The 18334-nt window shown below is 38.9% G+C and overlaps 1 protein-coding gene across 1 annotated transcript in view; it reads left to right on the top strand.

Moving 5' to 3' along the window:
* Positions 1–18: 18 nt before the first annotated feature.
* RHOBTB1 (Rho related BTB domain containing 1) overlaps positions 19–18334 on the top strand; it is a 56220-nt gene continuing 37904 nt past the window's right edge. The window contains exons 1-2 of the mRNA XM_085309346.1: positions 19–132; positions 5029–5124. The gene's annotated coding sequence lies outside the window, so the exon portion shown is untranslated. The remainder of the gene's footprint in view (positions 133–5028; positions 5125–18334) is intronic.

Below are 18334 nucleotides of genomic sequence, written 5' to 3'. Positions count from 1 at the left end.
GCGGCGGCGGCGGCGGCGGGAGGCCCGCGGCTGCCCGGCTCGCCCCGGTGTCCCGTCCCCGGTGAGGCTGGAAGTGCTGACACCGCCGGTGGGCGAGCAGGCGGTGCCGCCGCGAAGCTCCTGAGGCGGCAGGTATTTGTAACTCCTCCTGTTAATGCGGTTCAAAGCGATGCGTTGAGGTATTTGACGCTAGCTGCTGATGCGGTTTTTATTTCTCTGTGAAGAGGGCGTCTTCGTGCACTATGTTCTGCATAGATGGGTTGCCCCATCTTCTTAAAAACCTGCTCTTCTCTTTCTGGATATTGATCTGGCGCATTCGTCATAAAAATTAAAGTTTCCTCTTGTATACATTCTCCAGGCACTTTCTGAATGCGCTTTGTTTGAAAAGCAATTTACTGAATTAACGTAGCATGCACAAAGATAACTTGAGTTGACGCACTAGCAAAGTAGCATCCATCGCATAAGCAAAAATGGAATTTTCCTGCCCTTGGGTTTCTTTTTTATCTTAAATTATTAATGAGTCTTTGCATTACGTGAATGAAATTTGCAATTGGTACATAATGCAAATGCATGTAGAAAACCAGATGCAAGAAGTTAGGAAGGAGGGCATATCTCCAAAAAGCCTGGCAGAAGGATGAAGACAGAACCTTTTCTATTCCTTACAGTTGCTGATGAGCTCTGAGGGAGAAGCAGTGAGATAAACCTTGCCCTTCTGCAGTTATTGGAGAGAGGAATGAGAAAAGGCAAAACTTTTCCCTGCTCTGTGAGCATAGGAAGTTAGAACTTCAGCACATAAAGTTTTTGTTAGCAGCTGTTTAACTGAGTCCTTGTGGATACTCCTGAGGTAGCGTGTTAATGGAAATCATAGTAATCCATCTTCTTTTACAACCTGGTTGTCAGCTCCTCGCCAAGCACCGTCCCTTGTACTTGCACATCACCTATGATCAATTACTTTTATCTGTGTAATCAAAATGAAAGAAAAGATCCTAGATCTCTAAGGGAGACATCAGGTAAAGATACCTGCTTTGAATCTGAAGCAGGAAGGGTAAAGCACTTGTGTTTAGCACAGCACAGGTTGTAGAATATCAAGGGCTRCAGAATTTGTTCAGAGGAAGTGCTGGCTAAGGTGTCAGTGGGAAATAAAATTTCTGCTGTCCGTTCAACCATGTACAGCAAGTGAGGCGTGTCATAGTAATGATTATGGTAACAGAGGTGTATGGTTCTGTTCTTTGTTTTATTTCTTCCCATATTTGAACTTGTAAATACAAAGGCTTAAAGTAAGACTATATTAAACAAAAGAGAACTATCATGTCTATAAGCATTCACTTTTCTTCCACGTAAGCCCTTGAAGCATGTTGAAGAGATTTTGAGCAAACATACTGAGAACAGGTAATGTTACAGAAACCTTAAACCGCATGTGGAGATGACAGGCTAGTCTGGTGTAGAAGAAAGCTCTTAAATACACCGGGACTGTAAAATTCTGCAATATATAAATTCTGCAATATATAAATTCTGCAAGTTTAGTAATAATCCTTACAAAAAAAGGAGGCAGGAGGAGAAAAATAGATTGGACCAACGCAGGCTATCAGATTATTTAAAGGTGAAGTTGGGGTAGGTTTGAGGAGAAAATCAGGCTGAGTTTTCCACAAGTTTTCTCTACTGTCATTGCATTAGAGGAATAACTTGTCCAAAGCAGAAGAGGCTCCTGTGCTAGGTCACACATCCTGAGTTATGTGTTGGTCCTGAGGAGCTGTCCAGAGAGGCCAGCGTTTCRCATGGTCTCATCTGTGTTCCTTCTGGGCCTCCTTTCTATTGCAATTAAATCACCTGCCAATGCACTACAAGAGCCATCCGCTGCTCCTTCTCCCCAGTTAAAAGGAGTTCCCCCTCTGGAGAGGTAGATCCTTGCTGATCCCTTGCTGAATTACTCTTTGCTGCAGCTGTCTTTAGTTTTCTAAAGCTTACTGTGGTCTACAGGCAGCACCATAGTACACATGCACAGAACAGCTGTCACAGACAAGCTATAAATCCAGCATATTTCTGAAGCCCTTGACCTGTTGTGCATGAGCATTAGTTCAAGTGGCAGCCTGTTTCCTTCCTGGGTGAAGAACACGTGTCAGAGGGAAGGCATGGTGCTGCTGCTGCCGGAACTGATGCTCTCCAGGGCAGGCACGCAGGGTGAGTGCTGCATACAGCAGGCTGACTTTTCAGCTACAAGCTCCTTGACGTGGATAGGGAAGTTGCATGTCTGGTTCAGCTGCAGTGTTCTCTAGAGTACAGGTTGTCATTACAGAAATAGAAGGTTTGCCACATGGTAGGGGCAATCTTTGTAAGCTGGAGTTGTAATCGGGTAATGCAGTGCTAATTAAGATTAGAACTTGTCTTTTACAGTTCAAACTCTCTTCAGAACCAGAAAATGGAAATAAGGTGAGGGGGGACAGAATCCTTTTCTATGAAGTTGAACTTTTAGGCTTATGCTTTAGTAATGATCAAAATTGGGTTTAACTACATTTCTGTCTGTTTACACTCTTTAAACAATGGCTTTGAGTTTACAGCATAACAATTTAGAATCTCTGCAAGCAGGAGAGTCTGAATGTGGCCTTTAACAGGACAATAATGTAAATAATTAATGACTTCTGAACAAGAATCATGAATGAGCTAGTGGAAGGACTTTGCATATCTGTTTGAGAAGGAGAAGGATCTTAGTGTATCCGTGGGGGCCATGTCTGTGGATTTTAATGAGAAAGAACAAAGCCAAGAAAAGCTGCTTGAAATGGATGAGATCTCAATGAATTAAAAACAGAAAGTGCCGAGTTTATGGTCAGATAAATGAGATCCTTTTTTTTTTTTTTTTTTTTTTTTTAAAGAATATTCTGAAGGAAGCTGCAAATGAATTCTAATCCGGCATCAGTACTGAGGAAACAAAATCTGAGTGGCATAGTGTCCCATAAATAGGTATTTAAACAGTTCGAGATTCTTGTATGTGGTAAATACCACTATTTTATTCATTGATTTGGGTTTTGTTTCACTGTGGATAGTCCGTGATTTACGGGGCTCACAGAGCGAGCTACCTCTGGARGCTTTAAGGGCCTATCTTAGAGAAGGATAGGGTGAAGACAGACAAGATGATGATAAGATTCTCAACAACTGAAGTTGCATGAGACATGGTAGTTAAGGGAGAGGGATACCATCTTTGCCACCTAAATGCTTAGGGCTAAGTGACACAGCTATTTGGTCAAGAGGGAGGTGGAAGAGAGGTACTTCTGGAGGGATATAAGCATCATGTGTAGAAAATCAGTGAAGAGATTAAATGCAAGTCAAATGTGCCCTTCGTATTTGCTGCTGTGAGTGAGAACAAGCTTTTCTTGTGTTGAGAAAGAGGTAAAAGTGTATTAGCAGATTGTAATTGTAATGCAAGAACTGCAGAATCACCTAGGTTGGAAGTGATAGCCAGAGGTCATCTAGTTCAGCTTCCTGCTCAAAGTAGGTCCATTTGCTCACGGCCCTGTCCACTGTCCAGATATCCAGATATCCTGTCCAGATATTCAGGATTTGAATATCTGCAAGGATGGAGTTTCTATAAAGTCCCTCTGGGCCTTGCTTCGAGAGTTTGACGATTACGCTCAAAAAAAACAAGACAATTTCCTTTCTTTCCACCTTGTGCCTGTTTTTTTTTTTTTGCCCTTCTGCTGTGCATCTCTGAAAAGTATAGTTCCATCTTTTATTTATTTATTCTTTTATTGGGAAGTCCAAAACTGGAGCCCATGCTCTGATTGCATTCTCAGAAGTACCAAATAGAGGGGAACAATCACTTTTTTCAAGGTGCTGGCTATGCTCTTGCTAGTACACCCCAGTATGCAGCTGACTTCTTTGCTGCACTGCTGACTCACGCTTGTCTTTTTTTCTGAAAATCCAAGATCTTTCCCTGCAAAGCTGCTTTCTAGCCAGGTGACCCCCAGCTCTTGCATGAGGTTATTTCATCCCAGCTGCAGGACTTTGCATTTGCGTTTGAAAAGCAAAGATAAGCCATTCTGTATGGCTGTCTATATAAAAGCATCTGGAGGGACAATGAAGGGTACCTCTAGCATCAATTTTAGTGGACTGCATATTCCACAAAGGTGGATTGTGGTGTTACCTCATTTTCTATGTGTCATCTTGAGGGTGAGGAGGGCTGTTTACAGCAGGCAGGGATTTCTGTGATAAACTGACTTCAGTCCTAAATTCAAATCTAAAATGATGCTGTTCAGAAAGGAGAAATGCCAGAAAAACTTAGCAGGTCATTAGTCTCTTCAGTTGAAGAATCTGCCTTTCACTTCTAAATGCTGTTTGGATTATTGAGCAGCCAAGGCAGCATCAAGAGGTGAAATAACTCTGCTCCCACCTTAGATTCTTGGAAAACCTCAGCCTTGCTCCTGGATGAGAACCAAGCCACAATAATGTAGACATTTACCAAACCCAGCACAGCGCTTCAATAATTCATTTCATTTGAGGCTAAAGGTGGAAGCAACACAGAAGTCCCAATTCACATGTCAGGAGGCTGTCAGCTCATATTTTAGACAGTCTTGTTGCCTGTTAGAAGATGAGGAAAAAACCCTCCTCAGAGTCTGTTAGCTAACCTATGAAGAACTAGTTCACTCTGGTATAGCAGTGTATAGTTGTGACATGTGTGGTTATTTTTATATCTATATTCAGAGGAAAAGTATTCAAAAACAAGGTTTCTTTGACAGAGCAGTATCGATTTCCAGTTATACTCAGAAGCCAATTTGTGTACCCGTGACTTCTTCATTGGAGCCAAAGGTTTGTATTTTAGTTCAGATATGGGTTTACCTGTATCTTAATATGTTTGAGAGACTCTTCTGTTGACTGTTTTTGTTGCAGGCCTGTTTTACCATATAAATAGACTACGAGAGATGTCTTTCGTATTGCATGTGATTATGCTTTTAGACAGAAAATAGTAGGAGTTACTCTTTTTTTTTTTTTTTCTTTTTTTCCCTTTTTTCCCCTCTCTCTCTTCTTCCTCCTTTCCAGGAGAACCACGGTAAGGGAGGACATGAAACATCTTTAATGGAATTTGCTTTTGATCAAGCTGGTAAAATGGATACAAACGTTATTTTCTCCTGTAATGTAAGTATTTTTTAGGGGAAAAGAAAAAAAAATTCAACTGATTTAATGTAAGGTTGCCTGTCGCCACTGCTATTCAGTCTAGAAGTTTTTGTTATTTTAAAGTTATAGCATCTCTGACTTGGAGTACTTTATACTGAAAAGCTTATTTGGAAAGTTCTATAATTAATCCTTTCACTTACAGGATTAGTCAGCTTTGCTCTGATATCTGATAGATAAAAACAAATATATAATGAGTCTATGTTATTGTGAAGTTAGGGTAAGTGGTGACTTCTGCATATAGTAGCTTTTGACCGACTGTCAAGCATTTTTTCAAAGCATCAAAGAAATGGAAGCTGCTAAGTATAATTTTCAAGACTGAATGCTTATCCAGAGTAATTGCGGATGGAGGAAACGAGCGGGTTTGTGGGGGGAAGACAGGGTTTGTACCACAAATATGCAACTTCTTTRTGCAACCAGGCATCCCTCTCTGTTCCTGCTCTGAGCAGTCCACATAGAAAGTGGGGCTGTTGCCAGTCTGAATCACAGGTATGTATTATTAATGCTTTTGCCAGATCTCGTACCCAGCTTTGAAATATTTATATACTGAGCCAGATTTTGGCTTGTTCATAAATTAAGAGTTAGTAAACAAAATACATCCCCTTAATTTAGGATCATAAGAAAATTCAATTTGTAAGGAACCTCAGGAGGTCATGTAGTACAGCACCCTGTTAAAATTTTACACTAGTCAATGAAATAGTCATTTTCATCTGTGGGCTTTTTCAGTCTGTTTTATGTTCAAAAAGAATAGGAAAGGTGGATTTATATCTTGCTATGTGTACTAAATGTACATATAATACTGCACATGGGAACAGACCATTCTATTAAAACTTGTCAGAAAGGAAAATACTTTATTTTAGAGAGGGTTTGTAAAAGAATGGTCTGTTCTACTGAAAAAAGGAAATAATAAATCTGTTACATACTGGTTTCTTGCAATTGCAAACAAAACCTCCACAGGTCATCTAACAAAGTGGCATGCTGCCATTATTTTCAAGACGGGGTCCTCACAAGAATGACCCACTTCCCAGGCGTCTCTAGGGAGTCTATTTGTTTACTTTCTCATGTAAGCAAAATTGCTTTCTCGTAACAAAGGAAAGGGAAGTGGCCATGTTGCTATCCTGATACATGTTACTAAAACATTTCCTCTGAAGTATAAATATTTGTTCATGGGAAAACATAGTGACAATGCGAATAAAAACAAGCATCTTGTCAGGAAGCTTAGGGAGCAATCTCTTCCTGGGCTTTCAAGATAAACACATAACCAGTGCTCCCTGCAAGTGTTGCATATGACCAGATAGAACATCTAATGWGTCCTAGGAATAACTGTTTCAGTGTTTTGGCCAGGAAGGGTTGTCCAAAGAAGGGGTTAACACTGCTAGAAGGAACCAAGTTCAGCATTCAGAGTCTGATAGGCGGATTGCTGAAGTGAAGAATAGCTAGGTTTGTTTTGGATCTCTGGCTGTCTTAATGTGCTTTGAATTGATCCCTTAAAATTGTAATTTGATAGCTTTAATAGTTACATCTGTAATTTAATGAGCCCCCTCCAGCAATCACGGCAAGCATATACTTTAGTGGGGAAAAAAAAAAAGTAGTAGTCATTTTATAGGTAATGCAGTTCTTGAAAAACAGTATATAATATTATACATATACAAGTTGTGATGCCATGAATTATTTAATATGCAATAAGAGTGATCGAACCCCAGTATCTCTCTCTACATTCCTCCCAGTATCAAGTCTTATTGCCCAGCCTGATTTTCTGTATCTAGAGGAATTTGTGGGTAATTATGTTATGGAAGAAGGTTGTTCTCATGGAATATACTCTGTGAACTGATCGTTTGCAATTCTGTTTCTGTAGAGTCTGTGACTAGGTCTCACTCTTTGAAGAGAACGTATCTGCAATTCTAGTACAAAATTTAACTTCTTTATTAGAAGGTCACATACCTGAGTCAGAAAATGCTACTATCTTTGGAAGGCATCTCTTTGTAGAGGTGTTGTTATTTGCTCCTTAACATCCCGGTCACAGCTTATTTGCTTATGGGCTTCTGTGTCACTTTAGGCATTATGAGATGAGTAGTAGTAAATTTAGCTCTCTGGTTTAAGAAGCTACTGCTTTGTCAGAGCTTATTCTCCCACACAGTCAGTGGAATATAATGAATGTTTGTGTGTTAGACACTTCAGTGCAGAGTTTGGCAATTTACCTATCTCAACCAGAAGCTATGTTAGAAACCAAGCTCTAGGTTGTGCAAAACTGGCAGAGGGTGTGTGTTTGTGCACTGTGAAGACAGTAACCTCCAGTAGAACTGAATGTAGCAGAGGAAATCTAAAATCTTAAAACTACTTGAGCTATTTCTGTTGTAATTGCTTGTGACTAGAGAATAGTAAAATTGGGGGACTGCTTTGCCTGTCTGTGATCAGGGTGTGGAAAGGGACGGTGTTGCCCTATTTGTTGTTTTTAATCCTCTTGATTAAAATTTATGTTCTCTGGCAGTATTTATCACAGACTGTCCAAACCCAGTCCTAAGCAGATTTCTGTTTCTTCACAGGCTTTTCTGTGATTTTGATAAAGCAGAATGAATGTTTCTCACAACCTGTGTGGAGCCAGGAAACAATTCTAATATGAATTTATAGATGGAGAATCAAGACAGCAATGCTGATGTTGTGAAGTGTCCATTGATTCAGGGAGCTTAAGCAACAAGGTACCTAACAAAAGAAATCCAAGTTGTGATAGGAAAGTGCTCTCCCTCCAGTGCATCCTCTTACTACCTGAAATAGCCTGTCTCCCATACTTTTGGGAACAATAGTCTTAACACTTTCAAGATCAGGATTTGCGGGGGGGGGGGGRGGAGGGAACCAAAAAACAAAAACATAGTAATAGAAACATAAATGCAGGCTTCCAATTACCTGGGCTTTAGTTGCTTGGCTGTTTTTGCTGCTTTATCAGAGGCAGGTGGGCAAATGATTCAATAATTATTCTGAACAACAGTTGCCCTTTAGACTTCAGGTGAATATATCCCCTGCTAAAGAGAAAAGAGATTTTATTTATTGTTGTGGCCTTTTGGATGTCCGTAGGTTTTAATTCTTGTGATTTATGGCTTTTAATTAATACTTGGATACCATGAATTTGACTCTTCTATTTCAGATATTTGTTTTCCACTGTTATACATGCATAGAAATATTTGTGGAATTATTGGTCACTAAATAAGGGGGAATCCATAGTAACATTTCAACAAATACTTTCCAGTCTTCTAAGGAAAACTGTGATGGGCCCAGGCTTCTCTTGAAGCAATACAACTGGCTACATTGGAATTCCTCCAGGGGTGAATTTGATTCTTTTAATCCTCCTTTCTTTGTGTGTTTGCAATAGTGGTTCCCACTGGCAACACTGTAAGCAAGGAACTGTCAACATTTCTCTCAAAATAAGAATACAGTAGCATTCTAGCTGTAGTTCTGAATTTCAGCTGGAAGCCTAATGTGAAAAATGAGTGCTATTCACATTTAAAATTTGAATGGTGAGAAGTTGTCCATCTTCTGTAACAGATATAGTTTAACAAAATTTTGACAGTTGCTTCTGTAAATAATTTGTATTTTTTCCTACAAAAACATTTTTATTTTGTAGATGAGTGGTGGAATCTGTTTAGTGTAATCAAGGCTTCTGAAATGCTATGAAGTGTAAGCATGGTATAGCACTTTTGCCAATAGATATAGAGGCAAAAAAAAAAAAAAGTAATTCTTCCTTTCCACCATTTATCCTCCAAAAATGAACTCTTACCCTGACTTAGAGAAGACTGTAATGAGTTCTCAAAAAATCAAAAACTACATGTCTTACTACCTTATTAAAAAAAAAAAAAAAAAAAAAAAAAAAAAGGGCAGAGTTCGTGGTACTTTGCCAATGTGACTTCCAAGCAATGAGTACTAAAGAAATTTCAAGACACTGGAATACTTGTGATTTTGTTAAAGGGCCCTATACCAGTTTAAGTGCAAAATCATGCCAGTGGTTCTAGTTTGTTTTCAATTGTGTGAAGCTAAATTCTAACCCTGGCATATTTAAACTCTGCAGCTATCTGTTTGTATATACATGATTGGAAAGAGATGGCTTTCTCTCCCTACTCCACAAATCATACAGTGTGCATATATATATATACACACACATGTATATAGTACCTTGAATCCTTCAAGCTTTCTGTAACCTGTATTTCAGACTTTTATCAATGATACTTGGATAGCCCCTGGAGGTCGTAAATTCTGCATCCTCTGTGAAAACTTCATGTATGTGGGACAAAGATAGACTTTTCATGTTTGACTCCTACATAGTAGCAGATAGTGGGAATAGAAGCTCCTCTTAAAGAAGAGGAGAGTCATTTTTGATAACTGTTCCTGATAAATGTAATTTGGAAAAGGTCCATCAAACAACCTACGGTGAAACAAGCAAACTGTCTTCATTTCCTGCTTCTGAGGCTTCTTTCTCAAGCTACAAAGTAGGTTAGTTTTATGCATTCCTTTGCTATTTCTACAGTAACTATAATCCTTCAGCCATGTAGTTTCATTAGAATTTGTATAAACTATTTCAGGGAGAAGGAAAATATCCACTGGAACCAACCCATGTAATCTCCTCCTTTCCGCATACAATATAAGGCCTTGACCTGTTAGGGAACAAAAAAATTTGTAACTAGATTTGTTTAGATGTACTGAATAAACCATTGAAAAAGAAGAGCTGTATTTGGACAGTATAAACCTTGCATTGGTATAACCCAGCTTAGCCCATTGAATTTGTCTGTGTTGGAACAATGCAGCCTTTGCATGGGAATCTGTGATAGTGTAACCAAATCATGTCATTAAACCATGTAAATGGCTAATAGATACAAGGTCTTGCATTCCTGGCAAAGCTTTCTGCTTTTATAAAAGTCTGCTTCAGAAGCAGAAGATATGCCAACTGTAACAGGAGTTTCAGAATTGACTTTGAATTTGGATCTTGAATGATTAAAGCCACAGTGTTGCTACTGTGCAGAATCGTGATATACAAAATAATTGAAGAATTGTGCTGTAATGTTTGAAAAAACACATATTTCAAAGCTGTACCTTCTTTGAATAGTCTAATGAAAAAATAGTAAGCGATACATGCTTCAGTACTATTTTGTTTCAGCTAYTTCAAGTTATATGCCTTTGTTTCTTTTACTCATCTTTAAGATCTGTATGTTGCAACTAATTATTTTCTAAGACTTTTTCTTCTTGAATTGTCATCTGAATTGAAGTCCATAGAAGTCAGTGGAAGCTTTTCCACATCTCTTTCAGTAAGATTTATATATGATTTAAAAACAGTAATTTACTTTAGTGTATAGCTAACTATGGGAAGAGTTGTAGCAGAATAAATCTTACTTCACGAGACTGTTTCTCAAAGATTAATGATGGTGAGATTAAGCTGCCCTTGATCCTGCTGTTTAATCCAGCTCTCTTGGTTTGGCACCCAGGAAAGAACAGAAGATAGCTATTGGCCACTGTTCTTGCGTATCAACAGTGATTCAAACACCAATAATGCTAGTCTCAGACAACTATGAAAGAGGGGAGAAAAAACACTTTGGTTCTCTTTCCCTCCCCATCCCTACCCTACAGTTCCTACAGTTAGAGATCTTTGTTCAAGACTTGTCCTCATGATCTCCCTGTAGCACAAACACCTGCAGAGCAGCAACCACAGAATCACAGAATGATTGAGGTTGGAAGGGACCTCTGGAGATCATCTAGTCCAATGCCCCTGCTCAAGCAGGGTCACCTAGAGCATGTTAGACAGGGTTGCATCCAGGCAGATTTTGAATATCTCCAGAGAAGGAGACTCCACAGCCTCTCTCTGCAACCTGTTCCAGTGCTCTGTCACTCTCACAGTAAATGGTGTGTAGATAGAGAGATCTCTGTGTTATGCCTCTGGAAGGTATGTAATCTTTGAGCAATGCTTCAGCTTCTAAAAGTTTAGACTACATTTTTATATCACCTGCATATAAAGCTATTAGGCTCTTAATATGTTAAGTGAATTTTACAAGCCTCAAAAGGCAGGGAGAGCATTTGTAATGAGCAAGATCAGTTCCATTTATATATGGCTTTTAAAGCTCAATAGCTTGGATCAAGAGTGAGGAGCAAAGACCATTTGCCACTGAAAGCCTCCTCTTACAGTATAAAGCTGCAATATAAAGAGGTTCCAAGGTACTGACGTTTCTTTAAAATTCAGTACTCAAATAGAAGTGAATTTTGACTGATCTGAATAGAGGAGGGAAAGAAGCCAACAGCCAGAAGGTCAGGTAGACAGAAAAAATTTTTCACAACTGACTATTCTTTGCTATAACTCTCATTTCATTTCTGATAGAAAAGGAATGTATAAAAAAAGTTGCTTGGAATGCCATTAACATCTGATTAAATGGCAAAAAGGTTATGATAAGCTCTTAACACAGTTATGCATATATCAGCACTACTGATGGGATAAATGGATATCATAGTACAGACATGAAGTCAGCTCTTCAAGGTGAGGCTTTGCTTCTGGTATTAGCATTTCATATATGTGTGTATGTTGTCCTGTGAAAGGGCAATAAAGAATTATTCTGGGATGAAAATGTTTCTGGTATATCCCAGTCTGTGAACAGAGGCAGTGCTTAGTGACAGAATTATCAAGAAATTAGACTAATTTTTTTCATGTTAGTCAAACTTACACTATTGAGTTAGGTGTAGCATTAGCCTTAATTTTGGTTAGTGAGGTGTAGAAAATTTAGCACTCCAATAGACTGCAATATAATGCAAACCGTTCATGCTAAAATCATACCTTGGAAAATCCCTTAAATATTGGAAATAGCTCACAAAGCAGGCACGCTCTAGATAGTTGAAAAAGTCTTATGGCATTTGATGAAATCAGTTCTAGTTTCACTCCCTTGCCAAATAGCAAACTGATAAATATTCCTGAAGAAACCTTCCTACTAGCCACTTCTTCCCATTTAGCTTCTGTTTGGAACTGGTATAATAACCAGATTACATTTTTCTTATTCATGTTGTAATTTGAGGATCTAAAATTGGAGAGTAAGTTGCTGCAAACATGTTACTATTAAAAAAAAAAAAGAAGAAGAAAAAAAAACTCTAATGCAAAACTACACCATGCAACAAATTCTTAATACTGCCTTACCCTGTATAGGTTTTAAATGCAGTTCGCCATAACTCTTCTGCTTTTTCCATTGGGAGGCTGCTATATAACCATTCCGCTCTTTCTCTTGCTGTTCTTTGCATTCAGCCAAAAATTTATTTCGCTTAATTGCATCCTGCTACACCTAACTTTGCAAGCTGGAACCGCATAAATGAGTCCACTCCCTCTTTCGGGCCAGACTATGTGCCCTGTACAGAAGTAAATGAGACTGAAAGATTTAAGTTAGTGAAGTACATAATATTTAGGCCCCAAATAAGTGAGACTGAATGTCGTAGGGCAGCACAGAATAGTTGCAATTGGAAATGACCTCTTGAGATCATCTGGTCCAACCCACCCACTCAAGCAGGATCAACTGAAGCAGGTTGCCCAGGGCCATGTCCAGTTGGGTTTTGAATATCTCCAAGGGATGGGGGCTCTACAATCACTCTGGACAAGCTATTCCAGTGTTCAACCACCCTCACTCTGAAGATGTGTTTTCTTATGTTAAGATGGAATTTCCCATGTTTCATTACGTACTGTGGTCTGAATTTAGAATTCAGTGAATAATTCCTAAAAATTAACAAATCAATAAATGCAGGGTGATCCCATTTTAGAATATCTACAAAATAGAGTGGAGATAACACTGTATACATTGCATGTCTCTGTCTCTGAAAACTCAGACATAGTTGTATGAGATAGTGTGAAAAAGGATACAGCTGTCCTAATTCGTTTGCTTTATTTCACAATTGGTTGAGAATAGATGCTGATGCCATTAAATAGAAGAATCCTTGCATCAAATGTTAAACTCTGTTCTTATGATACCAAAGAAAAAGACTTAGATTGCCAGAGGACTGCATACAATGCACAGTCATTTTGAAAAGAAAGCTAATTGTGAATACACAAGCATTTCCAGTGGGAAAAGTACAGTTATGAATGCAAGCCCACTAATACAAAAATTGTATTGACAGGAAGTGACTCAGATTTTATTTCAGTGTTTGTAAAATATGCATTTACTTGAATTTTTCAAGGCATTTATTCTTTTTGTATTTTTTATGGRTAAAATCTAATGGAGTATATTCTAATCCATTACAGACATAGTTAGAAATGGTTTTGGTGTGCCCACATAATTAAAGCCTCTAAGCTTAATTGTAAGGGGAAAAATGGAAGAATTACCCAGTTCCTGTCACTAAAGTCTGATATTCCGATTCACATACTGCCAGTTGGCTCAGACTACATATATTGCATACAGGGGGTGGATGATAAAGTCCATAAATGAAGTACCACATGTCTCCTTGTTTTGGTTGTACATCATTCATTCATGTCCTACTGTACTGTTGAAAGCAGGATTCATGGATTTTAGAGAGCACCTTCTGTCCCTGTTGTCCCTGAGACTGTCAGATGCAATATAAAGCTCATACCTACATGGGATAATTTAACCTGCTTTGATTTACTTAACTTCTTTGTCCGTTTAAATTTACTTTATTTCTACTTTAAATCGTTTAATCTTAGCATGCTCTTAAAGCTCTGCTAATGTAGAAGGTCCCTGAATTCAGGGATAGAGGAGAGGGAGAAGCTCCAATTTGTCCTATACCTTGGCTTTTCTTTCCTGGACTGTCCCAGGCTGTTTCTGCAATGTCAGTTCTGTCCTCTCTCAATGCCTACTCAAGCCCAGTGTTGTAGCTGTCTGTGCTGGCTGCCTTTCAGTGTGTGTAACATGGCTTAGGAGACTGTGTATGTGCTTGGGTGAAGAACAGAGGGGACGCGATCTTGTTTGTTCTGAATTAAAGGCTTGAGTCTTTGGAAGGAACAAAGGGCCAAGTCACCAGATTTTTTCTTCTTCTTCTTCTTTTCTTTTTTCTTTCTTTCTTTCTTTCTTTCTTTCTTTGGGGGGGAAGCAGGCCTCTGTAATAGATCCTACCTGGAACTGCAGAAAAGGGAAGACCTTCTTGCTTCCACATGGCATAGAGCCTCAGTCTGGGATGCAGGCTTTCTCATAAAGTTGGTGCACTGTAATATAAAAAATAATCCCAAATTTAGAGTACTTAGGATAACTCTTCCTGTGGATGTGGCAGACCTAGATGATCATGGGGTGGTGAGGAGCATGGACCTATGCTCCTCTATGCTCCTCATGGACTATGCCACTTTCTCCTGTTCCTGAAGAGATTTTACAAAGAAGCTGGAGTAAAGGCTTGTAGTACTCTCTTCCTGAACCCCTTGTTACCATTCATCAATATTTCTTCAACCTGTCTGCTCCTGAGCCTTTCTCTCACGTCTCAGGAGTGCACAGGTTGGAAGGGCCTGAGGCACTGAGCTTCAGCAGTTCTGAGTTGGTAGAAAGCTCTCTAAGGAGTTCTGCTGTCAGAGCACATTGGAGCAGCTTCTGAAGTTAAACTAACTCTCCAGATCCAGGAGGCCTGTTGTTTTTTCATCAYCTGAAAACTATATTCTCCAAACCAAAAGGTTAATTTAGCTCCAAAGTAACAGATAAAATGTTGGAGCATGYGGGAATATACCTTCACATTTGCACTTTCAAATGCGTTTTGTGGTTTAGGAAACAATATATCATTGTAACAAACAACAGGTTTTGCTATAGATGTGAATGCAGATTTTATTCTCCTTTTTTATATATTTAGGTAGTCTCAAAGTTGTTAAGGTATTTATTAAAAGCACATAATGGAGATGCAGCAATGGGGCACTTGGCAGCCCATAAACATGTTTTAGAGAGCTGTAGACACTTGGTAAAGCCAGACTGTGGAGTTAAATGCTAGTCATGGTCCAATATCATCTACTTGAATTGCTTGTAAAGGTGAAACTTGTTTCCTTCTTTCCTTCCTCCTGTTTGTTATCCCCTTGTAAACAAACAAACAAAAAAGAAAATTCAAATACAAGCCTGCTACCTGGAACATTTAAGCATCTAATTAAGTAAAGTTTTAGCACTAGTATTTTTAAAGCTTTATGTAAACTCAGTAGGAATACTTGTGGATTTTACTGTGCTTTCATGTATCATAGTCTGAAACTGTTGGTTGCTTTACAGCCTATTAGAGCTGCATTCCAGCCACGTGTAAAAGTGTGTGGCTCAAACAAATTTTTGGTCAAAACTGTGTTGTTTGTTTAAATGTGTGGAAAATTTTAATTACTGTGCAATAAGATTATATGGCAGAGGACTGAGACACTCTAACAAACATTCCTGGGTTTTTATTTTACACTCTGCTGCAAAAGCTGTAGTCTAGATTGTGTAAGTAGTTATACATTTATGATGGAAAAGGACTGAATGGTAAAAGTTCCTGTAGATTATCATTAAAACAGAAAGTACATAGTAGCATGCAGTTCTTTCATTGCTTGGGAAGCTTTCAGGTTGTAGATACCTTTGATGGAACAGAATAAAACAAGGAAACTAGAAACTATTTCTTTATCCCTAGCAAAAGCAAAGCCCTATTTCTTTCTCCCATTTTAACCACCTGACTAATCTCTGTCATTGTTGTATTCTGTTCAATTCGACTGTTGTGCGTTAAAAATAACACTTTCTCCCTTCTTCCTGCCATCTTGCTTTCCTCCTGTAGGAAGGTTTTGTAATGAGCTTGTAGGTGAATCTAAAATTAATTTCTGTTGTAATCAGAGGCTTTATGAATCAGAATTAGAGCAAGTCTGGATGCTTTACAGCAATGGTTTCCCATATCTTGTTAACTAATCTACTGACGGAAAATTCACTGTGGTTGCAGCAGTGATAGTCTAGGTGTGTTAATTAAAAGGTGGGGTTCTAGCTCAGTGATTTGTTTTCAAAAAGAGGTTATTTGGAATGTGAAACAATGGTACTGGTAAAGAAATTAAGATTTGCCATGCTGCAACAGTCCAGTAAGATGAACACCCTCTTTACTACTTTAATAGATGGTTGAAGCCCAGTACAGATGCACAAAGCTATATAAAAATGGGAAAATTCCATTCAATTAAGCGATGCTTAGAAACATAGACAGGTAGGCTTTGTTGCTTATATTCCAGCTTAACAACATGTTCCACAGAGAGACAGAGGTGTCAAATCTTATTGATATTGAGTAGTGATGACCTCCATAGGTTATGTTCTGTGTCTTCTTAAAAAAGAAAAGGTAACGTACCAATATTCAGATGAGCCTAGGTAATAGATCTAAGTCTACATCTGCAGGAAAAGAAATTACTTTTACATTCACATAAATACATTTCTAATAAATTCTTAAGCCGATGGTACTTAAAAGTTGGTATCAGCTATACCTATGCCACAAGAGAATTTGATGCAACATCCTTMAATAGAAGTGGTTTGTATTTCTTTCCTGCCATTGTTAACAGACTATACTAATAGTGTGACTAGTCTTCTGTATTCTTCCATGCTCGTCTCTTCAGTAGCTGTGCAAATGGAGAAAGGAGCTGAATAGTTTTGGCAGCAAAGGATTTCTTAAGAATCTTTTGTTGAATGGATCTATATAGATCTTGTGAATGGATCATAAAATGTAGTAATTACTTTCTATTTTTTAACCAATTGAATCAACTCTTTTTAAATCCACACCTGCAAAACACTTTCTTCTTTTCACTTTATCTCACAACCCTAGAGTTGGAATTGTTTCCTAAATTGTGCAGAATCTCATTCTGATTTACTGTTTTGGTAGATTTCAGAATGCTGAGATGTTCAACACAGACATCCACTAAACAATTTTTAATTATTAAACCAACCAGTGAACATATCAATACTTACCATCTTTTTTGCTCATGATTCAGTATGCTCTCTGGGGGTCCTGATTTGTCCTGCCCATTCTATAGGGAGACTGTGCTGAGTATGCTTTGACCAGCCACCTAAATTGCAGGAGTCTTAGTGTTCTCCTGGAAGTTGCACATCTTAGAGACAAGTGAATACACAGGGATTTTTGTTCTTGCATAAAACAAGTTTTTAGAACTCATTTGTAGAGAAAACATTTTTCATGTAGACCTTGAAACTTAAAAAGGGGAAGTAATTATACTGTTCATTACAAACCTGTAGGTCATAGGATTTGACACGATTTCTTTTTTTGTGTGTGTTTTGTGTTGACTGCATTATCAGTTTGATATTTCTTCATATGCTTGTAGGCAGATGTCTGAGTGATAAAGTTGTTTTAAATTCTGATGCATTTGTCTTATTCATCCAAATTCTTTGCAAAACTAGGGAAGTAATGCTTAATATTTGCAATGGGTTTTTCTTTTTCATATAATAGCCTCCTGTGATATGAAGTTGCAAACTGTAATTCTTGCTGACATAAATGTACTAAATGGAAAACTGTTGCAGTCTGACCTGGTTAATGTGAGTTTGGCTTCTGGGCATTTGAAAAATGTAAGTAATTGATTATAACCAAATGCAGTTGGGTAGTATTAACCTCTTCTTGGTACTGGTAACTGTTATTGGAAGCAGTCTTTTTGTAGCAACTTTATAGCATGTTTTCCAAAAATTGACTATCTTATTGCCAGGAGACCTCTGTGCTACACATGAGCGCAGCTTGCTGTAAGAGACTGTCTTGTCTCTGACAGTCACAACAGCATCAGAAAAGTCGCCTCTAGCCACAGCAGTTATGCTCATGCTCATCACGACAATAACGAGTTAGGTGCTTATTTGTTGGTGCCAAATGGAAGCTAGAAGAGCAGGAGAGCAGCGTTCTCGGCAGGGCACCTCTTTAGGGACTGTGAGCTCCCTTCCCGGTGACAGGGCCTCCAGCCAGTTTCACCGGTAGAAAACTCCAGGTCTAGATTAAGTCAGTTTAAGAGAAGGGGGGGTGGTAGTTTAGTTTTGTATGTRTTTGTTTTATGCGTAGAGTACATATGTGTGTGTATTATTTTTGACCACGAGTTTCGTGYTTGACCCTTTCAGGTGGGAGGACATGGCAAAAAGCTTCCCCAGCTTATGCTTATACTGGAACGGAGAATGCGAGTGCGCCCCGGAGCCGCCCCCCTCTTGCGGCCGCACGCTTTCTGCGCTGCTCGCGGGCGCCTTCAGGCCTGCTGGGCGCGCCCGGGCCGGGGCCCCGGGCCGGG

This window comes from Rhea americana, unplaced genomic scaffold (genome assembly GCF_003343005.1).
Source record: "Rhea americana isolate MKP2758 unplaced genomic scaffold, rheAme1 scaffold_296, whole genome shotgun sequence".
In the NCBI taxonomy this organism is placed as follows: domain Eukaryota; kingdom Metazoa; phylum Chordata; class Aves; order Rheiformes; family Rheidae; genus Rhea; species Rhea americana.
The sequence above is the reverse complement of the archived record's forward strand: the minus strand, read 5'-3'. Positions and strand labels throughout refer to the sequence as shown.